This window comes from Aedes aegypti, chromosome 2 (genome assembly GCF_002204515.2).
Source record: "Aedes aegypti strain LVP_AGWG chromosome 2, AaegL5.0 Primary Assembly, whole genome shotgun sequence".
Lineage (NCBI taxonomy): Eukaryota > Metazoa > Arthropoda > Insecta > Diptera > Culicidae > Aedes > Aedes aegypti.
Window position 1 is genome coordinate 406,115,152 of NC_035108.1, and position 16,244 is coordinate 406,131,395.

The window sequence follows — 16,244 nt, forward strand, 5'->3', positions numbered from 1 at the left end:
TTTGGGTATTACCGAAACAACTGTGGTTCAGACTCAATTTAAAATATCGATTTGTATCTTGAAAACTTATTCTATTCTTTTCATGTGACCCATGGAAAGAAGGTATGTTGATTTTAAAGTAGCTCTCGTTCTCTTCCTAGTAGAGCTGTTATTGCCTTCTTCCGATGTTTACTTTCACAGATTCTTTCAAGATTGGTTTTCAATGGATCTGCAAAAAATATAAAAACTATGGGTTTTACGAAACTTTGAAGAAAATTTGTTTGTTTGTTACAAACGAAAATCGGCCTTTTTTTAATCTCGACGGAGTAACCCCTAAACATCATTTCTCAGAGGTCCCATCACACAAAAGTTTGATTTTAATAGCTACCAATTGTAGAGGTTGAGCCCCCAAGTTTTCTGATAAAGAGAAATTTTGGAACACCCTAATATACAGTCAACTCTCTCTTACTCGATATTACGGTTAGAGATCACTTCGGTTCTGAACCGTTTCACTGGTACGTTTAAGTTTTAGTTAAAATTTGACTTTTCGGTAGTTATTTTCCCTCAAATGGTTAACCTTTCGGTCGTCGCGTGAATTTTTGTAACGCGAGTACAACACCCTTGGTTTTTCGATTATCCTAGGAGTCTGACCACTTAGAAAGATGACGTCTTGGCGCTAGTGAGCATGAAACTTTGGTTTCGCTGATCTCAGGATCCTGACCACTTAGAAAGATAGCGTCTTCGGCAAAGTTGTTCGGTAACTCATGGACTATCATTGTTTGAGCTAGTTGATTCAATATTTTTAGGCTGCGCTAGTGAGCATAAAACATTTGTTTCGCAAATATCTCAGGAGCCTGATCACTTAGAAAAATTGCGTCTTCGGTAGAGTTGTTCAGTAGCTCATATTCTTTCTTTGTTTATTCCTAAAAGTTTGAGATTTTGTAAAATAATGATACAGTTAACTCTCCCTTACTCGATATTCCGTATCTCAATATCGAGTTAGAGAACCATAGTAAAAGTTGGTTTTTATGGCTAACTCGATGGTTCCTTGGAACGCAGTTGTACTGCTTTTGTGTTCTGTAACTCGATACCTCCCTAACTCGATGGTCCCTTCAATATCGAGTAAGGGAGAGATGACTGTAGTTCCTGACCTTATGAACAACTTTGCCGAAAGTGCCTGTCCAGAAAGTCAATAACCTGCAGTATCCGTGAAACAAAAAATTTCATGCTCACTAGCATCGCCTGGTGGCAAAATATCATTTTTCTTGGCTCAAATAATGATAGCCCTTGTACAAAGTACAACAGCGCGACAGCCCGAAGGTTAAAATGAACTTCACGGTCGAGTTCTTACAGTCGAGTAGTATTTCAGAACAAAGTTGACAGATGATTGTTATTTTCAAATAATCGGGAGCAGAAAATAACTTTTGAACTGTCCAGTTTAACCATGCTCCAGAGCAGGGCTATTTTTAACCAGAGAGGAAATAACTATCGAACTATCAGAGAACCATAGTAGAAGTTGATTGTCATGGCTAACTTGATGGTCCCTTCGATCGCATATCCAAAAATCTCCAATGTTAGCGTTATGGAATAAATAGATGCTGTCCCATAACTGCATATTTGTCACATTCGACGTTTTGACAATTTTAAGTTAATACCGTGGAAATTTGATTATTAAAAGGGCCCATTAACATATAACATAACGTTGAAGGGGGTGGGTGGGTGTCTTCAAGATGTTACAGGTCATACAAAATTTGGAAAATATTCTTACAAAATGCTTTATGAGGGGATGGGTGGGTGTTGAAAATGGCTATTTTTGGTGTTATGAAATTTGTGAATAAACCCTAAACACTTTCGATCGACTTACTCAAATCTGTGTGATAGTTCTGGAAAATTCGAAAAAAATACCAAGTTGTTTTGTTGTATTGCTAATTGCAATTAAATAACAGTCACATTTAGATTGTACATGATCCTCATAATGCAGTGGCAATGATATTTTTCTCAAATTTATTTTCCATCAATGCACCTAATATGTGATATTACGGTTCTTTGGAAAATTTTCCGTTCTGCGGTAGCCGCCAAGTTCTACCGCAGCTGTCAAAATTCTACCGCAGGCTTGAAAATCATTGTATCATTGAACGAAACCATCTAATCTAAGTAGGTATGCCTGTAGAGTCCAAAGCATTGAAAAACAGAAGAAACAACAGTCATTACCGTGCTTTCCAAGGTATCATCGCAGCCGATCGATGATGCTTTATGAAAATCAGTAATGTGATAGCTGCGGTAGCTTTCTGTTCAACCGTAGAACGGAAAGTTATCTCTAAAATTGCAATATGATCTGTACACAATTTTAGCCGCGAGCAAGTATTGTTAAGTGTAGGGTAATTCTTAGAAACTTTAGTTCATCCCATAATAACCAATTTTTTTTTTCTCAAAATATGAAAAATGTCACTTGGGTCACTCTGAAAATCCCGACTTAACGCTGGCCATATAACTACCAAAAACTTTTATCGGACTCTGGAATCAATTACAGTCATGTCTCCCTAACTCGATATTGAAGGGACCATCGAGTTAGGGAGGTATCTAAGGGGCCATCGAGTTAGCCATGAAAACCTACTTTTACTATAGTTCTCTAACTCGATATTGAGATACGGAATATCGAGTAAGGGAGAGTTAACTGTAAAAAGTTGAAATATTCAATCAATTACCTATGACACTTGACACTGCTGTACAAACACTGGTAAGCGGTAAGTCAAAGGGGACCAAGTACAAGACATGAAAAAATAAAATGGATTATTCTGTTATTAGATTCAAAACTACCTTAGCTCCATTTCACTTTGATCAGAGAACTGCATGAGATATATGTAACAAACTTCCTTTGGATGATCAATAAAAATATGCAGTCAGTGAAGTGAAAAGAGCAGTGCGCTGGTTTTCTGGATTTTTTTGTCAGCGAATGATTCATTGTCCCATCCAACGATCGAAATTTGTAAATTTTACAGAATCGAATGTATTCCTCCTAGAGCGCTGGCTGTGGTTATATCACCGCCATTTCTGATCTTTTTGTCTTGGTGCATTTTTAGGTCCAAAATCTATCAGTAACTTTTGAATCAATAGTTTTCATACAACATTTCAATAGTTCGCAAACATTAAGTTTATTTGTAGTTCGCACAAAAAATTTAAAATAATCGATTGAGAAACGGAGGGGATGGGGTAAGTGATCCATTAGTTGTGGGTGTTCCTATAGTTGTGGTAATGCAATTTTCACTGATTTTATTACATTAGTCACAGAACCGACACTGCCAATCAACGTATTGGCTTGTTGATACACGGAATAGTTGAAAAGAGCGTTCAAATAGCTTTGAAACTGATGAAATATCACTAAAATTGCTAAAACTTTTCTTACTTGTACTAATAGTTGCGGTAAAGTGTTCCTACAGTGGAGGATTCCATAAGAAAACCACGGATACCGCAACTATAGGAACACAAATTAAAAATATACCGCAACTAAAGGAACAGTGTACCAATAGTGAACTTATTATTTTTCGCTGACATGCCGTGGGTTACTGTGATAAAATCATTTTTGTCATTAAGTCAATAGCTGTTACTTTCCGTTACAACATTACTTTTGATACTTTTTCAGCCATGCCAGTGCAAAATCAAGTGGTTTTCATTTAAGGCGTAGTAGGCCGTCATTGAAATTTGTACGCGTCGTTGATGATTGTTGCTAATTCATCTCACGATTTAGAATCAAAGAAAATCAGTTGGTTTTGCACTGACACAGCTGAAGAAGTATCAGCATACTTTATGCATGTTAGCGCGTACAGTGATACTTTTTCAAGGCAATATAAACTACCAAGACTGAAATGCAAGCTGAAAAGTCATCATTGTTGCCAAAACGAATGACGGGCTACATAGCCTTAATCGCAATATTTAGAGGAATCAGTCACAATCATCGATGCCTGATACAAATTTCAATGACGACCTACTTCGCCTTAACATGTACATTAATTGCGCTTCTTGAATTTAGGCGGTTAAATGAAGTTCAATCATGCTCAATACCTCCACTATTGGAACATTTACCCTATGTCTATCTGAAATTTACCATTTTGAATTGGAATCGGCTTAGGTGCTTTTTATATGACTTATTGTTAAATATCCTGCATTGAACATAGAAAAAAAAAGATATGATAAAAATCGTCGTACAGTAAACATCAAAATATGACAGCAATGCATATTAATCCATAATGAAAAAGAGATTCACGAACTTCACACAGTAGACAAATCTAGCTCCATACGTCAGACCCTCAAATACCTATTAGTTACGTTAATCGAATATCAATTCATCTACGTCGATAATCCTTCAATAACTTGTTATAGATATTCCTTCCCTTTTCGGCAACAGCTTGGCACATTTGCCTAATTTCTAGCAACAACTTTATCATCATTCCGATTTCGGGAGCCGTACGCAATCAATCAATCTCATCCACCTGACAATTTCCTGGATGGCATCAATACAACCGGTAGTCACACATGATCATGATCGCCTTAATCCTTTACATTCCGCGATTTTTTTTTTGGGTCCAGCGATTATCTCCTGTCTGGTTCTATTAAGAGAACATACAAACTGCTATCGTTGAGCACCGGTTAACGAAGTGTCGGTTTTGGAAACGACAAGATTTTGTTTTGGTATCCTCGAATCTTATTCATTGAGACCGGGATGTCGCTTTTCGCTGAGCAGCAAGAGAAAATCTTTGCAAGCACACAGAATCTTTTAAAGCCGGCGTCTCCCAGAGTCCGTCGTCGGCTTTCTAGCTGTGGGACGTATATTTAAATCAGTTCAGAGCGAGGCGCGCCCCAGATCGGACGCAATTTTGTAACGTGAAGGAATCGTCGCGCTTCACATACCTACGTTTTTTTTTATTCGACAAGGAGCGTTCCGAGATTTGGTGGCGTGTCTGAACGATCAAGCCATATCGGCAGGTGATTAGTTCAGAGACGACAATCAGTTCATCAGAGTGACTGCTCAGTCAGCGGTGGTGATCAATGAGTTGGAATCATTTGGTACATATCGTTTCAAGAGAGATTTGCATATCAATGATTGGAAGCAATATGCGTTTTTGTGTTGTTAATAGTTTCCAGTGATAATTGTAACGCGAAGTGCTATCCAAAAGATATAACGACGTTTGTATGATTCAAACAAATAATGTGTTAGGTTAATGTTTTGAAGGAAAAAACCCCGCTACTTTGTCTGGGAGAATTGTGGCTGGTCCTGACATTGTAGTTAATTAGAAATCCATATGAAAGTGAAAGAGTGCATCTGTGAGAAGAATAATTTCATTCAATAAAGTGAACATGTGAGCTATCACAGTCCCTTGCATAGAATATCAAACGTATCAAAAGATTGTGGGTGGCTGCGGAACAGCTGTTAGCATCTGTGAACTGTGATAGGTGGGAGTTGTAAAATTTGTTTTAAGGTAAGTAAATGCGTTATTTTTTTTATAACATATGTGTTCAATATAGCTCATTTAATTTTATCATTTTATCTCGTCCTCTGTCTGGGATGGTACACAAACTATGTCACGCTAAATTTCAATTTTTTGACCTCCTCAAACTACCTCTCACGTTTTCCTGTATGACCCAAGTAACCATAAGCACTAATAATAAGCCCTTAATCAGCATCATAGATGCATACATGCGCTATAATATCACTACAAATGCTTACACGCCTAATAACAGCACTTCTACTAGCTTAGCTTAGCTTAGACTGACTACACATATCAATGGTTGCTATTCCGTGATTGACCGAAGTCAGTGAAAATGCACAAAGAATCAACTAGAAGTTCGGCTGGGATTGGCCATAATTTTCTTCAGTGTGCATAATTCAGTGCCTCTATTTATACAGGGTCAATAACGGCGCCGGCCACGTCCTTGCAGTCAGGTGGGATTGGGGGAATTAATGTTAGTGTGTAACCTTTGCTTTTTGGAGACCGTGTTTGCCTCTGCATCTCCACAAAGGTTACTGGGAGGGATGTTTGTTAATGGGGAGGATCGTTGGGTCATAGGATTCACTTTGATAAGCGATTAGACCATGATAAACAATGATTTGTGAGATATATACATGCTTATACGTAATTATAATATTTTCATTTGATATGATCAATTTCTATGTAGAGGATAATTATGCCGACACTTGAGGTGACGAACCATTCAAAGTTTGTTGAACAAATACCTAAATGTAACATTCCTACAGCTGTCAGGACGAAAGCATGTGTTATTATATTTTACTCATTTGAAAAGAAACAAAAAACTCGATTGGTTGGGACATCATAGAACACTCTTATTCTTATGCCGACACTTACAGTGGCGAACCATCCAAAGTTTGTTGAATAAAGTGAACCTTTCGCAAGTCTACACTTGTAGTGTCGAACCATTCAAAGTTTTTTTAATTACAAAAATAAAGGTATATAAAAGGTGTTCTGAAAAAAAAAATGTTAAACATAAATAAATCATGAATCAGAGTTTGTGTCGACACTCACAGTGACGAACCATCCATAGTTTGTTGAAAAATCATATTTACATCCCACCATTGTAACGATAGAATGTGCAGTCATACATATTTTATAGATTAGAAATAGTAGCATGAAACGAGCTCACCAATTGATCCGTTATCCTTTACTGAGCAGCCACAATCCACTTTCGGCTTCACTCGTTTGCTCGGCTATAAAAAAGCACTCAGGAAAAAAAATAAGCACGCGACCCAAAAAGAATAAAAAAAACTGTTCGGGCTTTCTTGACGCACTGCCCAGGAGCAAGCGTCAAGGTCGAAGGATCAAACAGAACTAACCGATCGCGGCACTTTTTCAGTTACTCCAACCGAACTCACCGATCACGCCATTTTTTCACTTACTAGACCAACGCGCGACATGTTTGATCCTGCCCTCGTCGCTCGCCCCGGCAAAAGCAAGTGTCAAGGTCGAAAGATCAAACAGAACTCTAATAACAGCACTTCTACTGCATAGAAACCCTATTACTGCATCATTAATGCTTCTAAGCCTGATGTATGCAAGTATTAAATAAGCACTATATTGGCTCTATATTCGCACATAAGTCATGTTTAAATGTCCTCCAGTGTTTTGACAAATATACCACGTGCTTTGTATTTGCATATAGGGAGTCAAAAATGAATCTTCTCACTACTACAATCGCAGGTTTCATGACGGGGTAAAGTGATGGTTTAAATTGGTCACTTTTCTTCCCAATAATATTCATCTTATGTGGCCGAATGAGCAAAGGAGCAGGACTTCAACAACTCAACAATACGGGTGTCGCAGGTTCGAGACGCAAAATGAGGAATTTTCATCATCATAAAACAATGATCGAAATGTGGCAATGGTGAACCCTCAAAAGGATAAAAATCACCAAAATGAATAAGTCTGCTGTCTTGAATTGCTACGTTGTGGTTCCAGAAGATCCGGAATATCCGTAAAAGTGGACATGTTCTGAAAATTATGCACAAAGAAAGCAGATTTTTTGCAAACAACTTGCAGTGATGAAATTCGAATAAGTATACCGTCGTTGCCTCGGTATAATATCTTATGGCCAATTCTTATTCCTTTGGAAGATCCGGAAAATCAGGTTCAGATAGCAGCTACGACATTGATACGATTCTGAGACCACGCATGCAAATTGTTTGGAAGAAATTGCAGCTCTCTAAATCAATTGTCAGCATATGCTCATTTTTACAGATGTTCTGGATCTTCCGGAGGTCCAAGAAATGGCCATTCGAGGTCATACAGAGGTAACGATGGTATAATATTTTGAAGCTCACATATTATGTCGAATGGCCATTTGTTAATCCTCCGGAAGATCCGGAACATCCGTAAAAGTGGACATATCCTGAAAGTTGACCTAGAGAGCTGGGATTTTTTCAAACGACTTGCTTGTCATTCATTGCAAGTCGTTTAAAAAAATCTCAGCTCTCTAGAATGAATGAATTGTCTTTATTATCGAGACTTTCAGCCCTTGCTAGCTCTCTAGCTCAATTTTCAATAAATGTCCACTTTTACGGATGTTCCGGATCTTGACCGCAATCGGTTGCCCCACGATATCAAAATATTAGCCGAGGATACATGATTTCCGTTTTATGTTAAATTGGAGGGGTTCAAGCGTCATTTACTATGGTTAATTTGTTCAGAAAAAGAAGTTGATCGATTTTTTGCCCGACCTGACCCAGGGAGACACCGGAATAACTCCGGTCAAAAGAAATAAATTGGTCCACTTGTGCCAGTATATGAAACTAGAAACGTTTGGATTTCATTTAGTGAAAACCGCATCTGAATCAGTTGAATTGAATGTTCACAATAACAATTAAAAAAAATGTCATCCAGTCGGATACGGGATAACAAAACTTGATATTGTAGTGTTGCTTCTTCTCTTCTCTCTGGCGTTACGTCCCCCACTGGGACAGAGCCTGCTTCTCAGCTTAGTGTTCTTATGAGCACTTCCACAGTTATTAACTGAGAGCTTACTATGCCAATGACCATTTTTGCATGTGTATATCGTGTGGCAGGTACGAAGATACTCTATGCCCTGGGAAGTCGGGAAAATTTCCAACCCGAAAAGATCCTCGACCGGTGGGATTCGAACCCGCGACCCTCAGCTTGGTCTTGCTGAATAGCTGCGCGTTTACCGCTACGGCTATCTGGGCCCCTGTAGTGTTGCGTATCTATTAAAACTAGTAGACACGGCAAACTGCCATTAAGTAGATTTTTGAAAAACGCCATGAAACGTCCCGTACAAAAAGACAGTTCCATTTACTTCTGTTTCCTCCGACATTCCCGTTCAATATCCGGTGATTTTTTATATACATTAATATGTCGGAACATTTAAGGAACATAATCGTGGAACAATATTCACAATCCAACGTCCCGTTCGCAAGTCATTTCGTGAAAATTGTTCCATAATTATGTTCATAAAATGTTACGACGTATTTTTGTTTATAAAAATCACCGGATATTGAACGAAAATGTCAGAGAACACAGAAGTGAACGTGTCATTTTGTACGGGAAGTTTCATGGCGTTTTTTCATCGCAAATCGACCACGTTTTGATTGATGGAAGACACTTCTCGGACAGTATTGACGTCAGAACCTATCGCGGCGCAAATATTGATTCGGACTACTACCTTGTGATGGATAAAGTGCGCCAAAGACTTTCCGTAGTGAACAACATTCGGTACTGACGACCGCCACGGTACGATCTGGAACGACTCAAGCTACCCGAAGTCGCAACTGATTACGCGCAAAGCCTTGGATCTGCGTTGCCGGATGAGAGAGAGCTCACCGAAGCCTCTTGGGGACTGCTGGAGTAGTGTCAAAGCAGCCATTAACAACGCAGAAAAAGGTGCCATTGGGTTTGTGGAAGGAATTCAACGGAACGGTTGGTTAGACGAGGAGTGTTAGACGGTTTTGGACGAGAAGAATGCAGTTCGGGCGATTATGCTGCAGCAAAGCACCCGTCAAAACGTGGAACGATATAAACAGAAGCGAAGACAGCAAATTCATCTATTCCGGGATAAAAAACGCCGCCTTGAAGAGCTGACGCGCGAAGAAATGGTGCAACTGTATCGTCCTCAAGAAACGCGTAAGCTCTACAAGAAACTCAATGCATCCCGCAAAGGCTTTGTGCCGCGAGCCGAAATGTGTCGATATGAAGATGAAGGTATATTGACGGACGAACGTGAGGTGATTGAAAGGTGGAAGCAGCACTATAATGAACATCTGAATAGCGAGGAAGACCAAGGTAGCGGAAGAAATGGCTTCATCAGTACAGCGGATGAGGGAGACGTGCCAACTCCCACAATAGGTGAAGTTAAGGATGCTATCAAACAGCTCAAGAACAACAAAGCAGCTGGAAAGGATGGTATTGGAGTGGAACTTATTAAAATGGGCCCGGATCGTTTGGTTACTTGTCTGCACCGATTGAGAGCCAGGATCTGGGATACAGAACAGCTACCGGAGGAGTGGAAGGGCGGAGTACCCAGACAATTAGAAATCGCATCAAAGTTCACGTAATAACTCAATTTATTTATACAAATTACATCAAACCCGCAAAACACGGTGGATAAAATCGTCAGATTGATGAGTTTCCTGGCATAAAACACTTTATTCTGAGTTCTTTTGCACATTTTGTTTCGTCCCGTACACTCGTACAAAGTAAGTCGAATCAATCCGTAGCAGCTGTCAAATCAACATTTGTTATCATAAGTTAAATCGCATAAGACCACAGATTAGTTCGGAAGAAAATTTATACACTCGCATTGTATGCCATTTTTCATCACAAAGCCTCCAGGCGATTTCGTTATACGTACATTTTGGTTGTCTGGGTAATATACCCAATATACAAAAAGGGTGACAAGCAAGAATCGAGCGATCATCTTAACGCAGCCTATAAAGTGCTTTCCCAAATCATCTTCCGCCGTCTATCGCCACTAGCAAGCAGATTTGTGGGATGTTATCAAGCTGTTTTCGTGGACAGGTGATCGACAAGAGACCAAATCTTTATGTTGCAGCAGATCCTCCAAAAGTGTCGCGAATATTAAATCACTACGCACCCTACGCATCGATTTCAAAGCGGCCTATGATACCATCGACCGCGAAGAGCTTAGAAAAATTATGGACGAGAATGGTTTACCCGGGAAACTGACTAGACTGATCAAAGCAACGATGGATAGTGTACAGTGCTGTGTGAAGATATCGGGTGCGTTATCGAACCCGTTTGAAACACCCAAAGGACTTCGACAAAGCGATAGCCTTTCCTGCCGTTATGAAACGAGCTTCAACATGCGGGGCACGATCTTCAAATAATCCAGCCAGTTCATTTGTTTCGCTGACGACGTGGACATTATCGGAAAAACGTTCCAGGTGATTGCTGAACAGTATACCAGGCTGAAACGTGAAGCAGAACTGGTTGGATTGAAGGTAAATATGTCGAAGACGAAATAGATATTTGGATTGGATGGCTGGAGGAACCAAGCGCGATAGAGCTTGCATTGGCAGACGCGTGTTGATCGACAAAGATGAGTTCAAGGTGGTGGACGAATTTGTCTAACTGGGATCATTTGTAACGTCGGATAACAACTGCAGCAGAGAAATTCGAAGACGTATCATTTTGCCGGAAGTCGTGCTTACTACGGACTCCACAAGACCTTGTGGTCTGGTAAACTTTACCTCCGTTCTAAGTGTACCATGTACAAGACGCTGATAAGTCCGGTAGTCCTCTACGGGCAGGAGACGTGGACAATGCTGGAAGAGGACCTGCAAGCACTAGGAGTTTTTGAATGGACTTAGGACGATCTTTGGTGGAGTATGTGAGGACGGCGTATGGAGGAGAAGAATGAACCACGAGCTTGCGCAACTCTACGGTGAACCCAGTATCGAGAAAGTCGCCAGAGCTGGAAGGGTATGATGGGCGGGGCACGTTATGAGAATGGCGGGCAACAATCCCGCAAAAATGGTGTTCATCCCGAATCCGTCCGGTACAAGACGAAAAGGAGCGCAACAATCTAAGTGGTTTAACCAAGTGGAGCAGGATCTTGGAAGTGTAGGGCGATCGAGAAACTGGAGGCTAGCAGCCATAGACCGAGTTAGTTGGCGTAACATTGTGGCGCAGGTCATGTTTTCAAGGACGTATTCCATTTTAAAGTAGGTTAGTATAAAAATATTGTATATGTCAAAATAAATAATTTGTATATTCAATATTAATTAAATGGTTTTTACTGGATAAAATATAAAAAATACCATTGAATTGTAATTTTAGAGATTAAACATATCCATTCGAAAAAAAAAAACTACATTTTAAGTTTTAAAATTAAAAATAAGTATTTCGGGTGTACCGTTTTGATTCATATTACGGACAGCTTCAAATTCCGGACACTCTACTTTGTATGGGAAACATTTCAATTTCAATTTTTGCCGTTTGAAAGTTTTCACTTTCTAGGCTTGTATTGATAAGCATTTCCCATAGATATCTATGCACATTTACAATGCAACTGCCTGAGATGTCTCTTTAATGGTTTGACGATTTCTGGTGATTATATGACGTTTCTATTTATGATTTTCACAAGCTGTCCGGAATTCTAATCAAAGTGTCCGGAATATGAGGCAAAAGTAAGGAAGCGTCCGGGATGTGCGTAAGGAATGTCCACATACATTAGAAGCTCGTTATAACGACAAAAGCTCTCTAAAGGCGACATTTTCTGTTCCTTGAAAAATATGTTAGTGCAATAACTACACCGAATCCTGTTTGCATGAAACGTCGAGAAATGGTGTTACTTTTTTGCACGGTTTTTGGAATTTGAACTGAAAACTTTTTTTGTACGGTACGTATCTCCCGTGCAAAAATAGAATCGGGTGTATTCTCTATAACGACTTTTCTCTGTTGCGACGGTCCCTTGCGATGTCGTTATAACAAGCTTCGACAGTATTTCTATTAAATTCAAATTACTCATGTTGCTAAATCAAAATATTCACATACCATTCGAAAGGTAAGCAATACCTAAAGTTTTCAATCAATAATAAATTATAAAACTTGAAATAAAGGGACAACTAGGACGACACTGCTACCGAATGATGTTACACTTTGATTTTTGAATTATAAAAAGAACCATGATACTTCATTCTTCTACTTTTTTCAAAAAAGCTTCTCTGTGGTAAAATAAGACAGCACATATTTAGCAAAGCATCGCTGTTTTCTGATTGCATGTACTACTGTTCTTATCTTATCTTCACTCATTCGGATCACGCAATTCTTGATTAACACCGCACCGCGTACTCACGAGGCACGACAACAAATATTTAAATTATTAGCAACCGATGCAATGCGTAGGCGGCATACATCACATTCAGTACAGTCATGCGACGACTTTACTAACACATTATAAATTTACTTTTTACATTATCTATCATTGCCAGGATTCTGAGTGAAAAACTATTACTCATGCAAATATCGATCTTATTCAAAATCAGTTATTGTGGTTCATAGTAAGATATGTAGATCTAATGTAAAAAAAATCATCAGGATTTGTAATTTGTAGGGGATTTTCTACATTTTTTATGTCACAAATTTGAGGAAAATATTTGATATATTTACCTTAACGAAGGAAAGAGTCTTATTTATCTAATAATCGTACAATCATGCGACGATTTTACGAACACTTTTACTTGTGTAAATGTCAATCTTATTCAAAATTATTTATTGTAATTTATGGTGAGATATGTAGATCAAATGTGAAAATTATCATCGGAATTTGTAATTTTGAGGATTCTCTACATTTATGATGTTACAAATTCGAGGAAAAGTTTTGATATTCACCTTAACAAAGCAAAGAGTTTAGTTTATTTTAAAACGGAACGAGGAGTCATTGTCCAAATAATCAGATGTTCACTGTAGTAGTTTGTACCACCGACATTTCACTCGTTTCATTTACAAGCGACAGATTGCATGTGTAAAATAATCGGCGATCATCTCTGGTGATGCTGGGGAGAGGTTAATGATTCAATTAGTAGCTTGAGATCTTTAGCACCAAGCGGTCGTAACTTTACTCTGCACGTTAACTGTTCGTCGTAACGATCCACCGTAAGCGTGTTATAAACATCTTCAGTAGAACAGATGGTCTTACTCATTGAAGTGGTATGTGCATCGATTGGAACCATACGCGCAGATGATGCCGATGATCATCATCTTCTTCGACCCATTAAGCGGTCAGTTTGCTCGATAAAGTCGTTGAAACAGGGGCTAATCTTACAGCTCAATTGATTTCTTGCTTCCGCGTGATCCGGCAAGCTAGAACTTGTTCTGATGAATATACGATTATTTTGTCTATCCGAATCGTGGCACAAACTGCTTCTAAAACCGCCAGTGTGTGCTCTCTTCTCTCGAAAAGATTGCGGATATTTATAATTACCCATTAAAAATAATTTATCGAGACACTTGAATGGTCTTTCTTCTTTCACTCGTGCCAGTCAGCAGTAAATAGGATTTAAGAATGAGGTGTTGAGCTGGGGAAACACAAGCAATATGGTCAATAACGAATGAAGTTGCATGTTGCCCGATTAACCCCTCTACTGGCAACCTTATTTGTCTACCACAAAAAAAAGCATTGAATCGCTGTAAGGTTGTGTGTTCCGATATTTTGTACCATTTTCATACATGTTTTCGTAAAACTCTTCTAGATTAAAAATCTGTTTCGGCTATTGATCACCTGATTTTGGAGATATTCAGATGCTTCTTCGACGACCATGCTGTACAATGTCGGGTATTGAAGAGCTTCTCTAATTAAAAACTATGAAATCTATAAGGTGTCTCCAATACACGTATATAAAATAACAAAATGATGTTTTTTAAGTTTTCAAGATCTTTTTCCTCCCTTCTGAACTGTGTTGCAGGTCCGGCGCTACTGGGTAATTCGGAGGGGCTATGTGGATCTAAGTGTGCAGAAAGTACGGTCTTTCTTTGGCTATTGAGAAGTGTGGGGTTGTTATCATTATTCAAAAACTACTGTGGACTGTCTATCGTGTGTTTATTTGGCTAAAGTGTTTTTATGGCGGTTTAAGATTGATGGATACCTACGTTCCGATGCGATAGCGGGCCCTCGTTGATGACTGCTGATAGCAATGGCGTTTAATGGCGGTGGTTGCTGAGGATCGGGTCTGGTAATGTTGGACAAGTGGAATGGCATTGAAAATCGGCCAATTTCGTGAGCAAGGTATCCTTCTCTGTACCTTCTTTGTCGAGATCGACGGACCACGGACGAGACCATATTGGTCACGCCGAGAGGGGCCCTTTACTTTTAGGGCTCAACAGTCAGACGATCTCTTAAACGGTTCTGAGAGTTAGGTCTTTAACGGTTAGGAATAGACCGGATACCCGATCTAAACCGAAACTTGTGGATAGTGACGATGGTACTAACAAAAGGTCCCGTTAAAGAGAGAGTGGTTCAGGAATTATGGTACTGATATTATAGAGGCCAGATAATGGGGCATCCCAGCAAACATATTTGTTCACATAATTGAAATTCAACTCAGTAAAGCGAACGCTTATTCGGAAATAAAAGATTGTATAAAATGCACAGATTTCCTCTATGTGAACAAATGTGGAGGCCATATACGTACATTCCAGAAAATGCAGTGTCCCGGCCAACCAGTCTTCATAATTCTTTATAGATCTTTGACCAACGATGGCGATCGCTAACGGTTCAAAACGAATCTATATCGATTGCCATCGAAAATCACTGACTGGTTGACCGGGGTGGTGAATACAACTTCAGACGAGTTCATTTGAAGCTCTCTACAGTTTAAAATATAATACTATTTTGCACTTTATACGACTTTGTTTTAACAAACAAACAGAAATAAAAAAAGATAAAACAAGTTAGCTGCAAGCCTCCACGCAATGATCTTCAGATCGCTTAATCAAATTGGCTACTACTGCTCCGTTCAGTCACTACCCAGACAACCAGAAGTCGCATCAAAGTTCACGTAATAACTCGTTTGTTCATACACATTACATCAATCCCGCAAAAAACGGTGGATAAAATCGTCAGATTGATGAGTTTCCTCGCATAAAACGCTTTTTTCTGAGATCATATGTACACTCGTACAAAGTAAGTCGAATCAATTCGTAGCAGCTGTCAAATCAACATTGGTTATCATAAGTTAAGTCGCATAAGATGACAGGTTAGTTCGGTAGAAAATGTATACACTCGCATTGTATGCTATTATCCATCACATAATATATGTACGTATATCGCCTCCACTTTTGGACGTAGAAGGCCTTTTCGTGACATCTTATAAGTGAAATGTTGCACGCACAACGCCTCCAGGTGATTTCGTTATGCGTACATTTTGGTTGTCTGGGTATGGAATGACACGGAAATCCGGCAAATAGAAATCCAACAATATAACTCACGTACGTCATACTGCCACCCAGGTTCAAATGAGTTTGTCGTCGGTACTTTTCGTAAATACATCAGTAAAATCCAATAATTATCACAGCTTTAACATGTTCTAAATAATGAGCTTGTGTATATACCCGAATGAACGGGTCAAATGTCCTCTCCAAAGGTTCACCGAGCTTTACAATTAAACTAAACCGTACAACTAAATATTATATATACTTTGCAATGGACAAGTTTAAGATTTGGCTGGTTAGCCATAAACAATAAATCATAATTAAAAAGTGTGAAGTTAATAAAAAAACAATCAAAAA

General features: G+C 39.1%; 1 protein-coding gene across 1 annotated transcript in view; it reads left to right on the plus strand.

The window, feature by feature from the left end:
- The first annotated feature begins 4,805 nt into the window (after positions 1-4,805).
- LOC5579237 (serotriflin) overlaps positions 4,806-16,244 on the plus strand; it is a 28,277-nt gene continuing 16,838 nt past the window's right edge. Inside the window, exons 1-2 of the mRNA XM_021847271.1 lie at positions 4,806-5,040; positions 5,207-5,453. The gene's annotated coding sequence lies outside the window, so the exon portion shown is untranslated. The remainder of the gene's footprint in view (positions 5,041-5,206; positions 5,454-16,244) is intronic.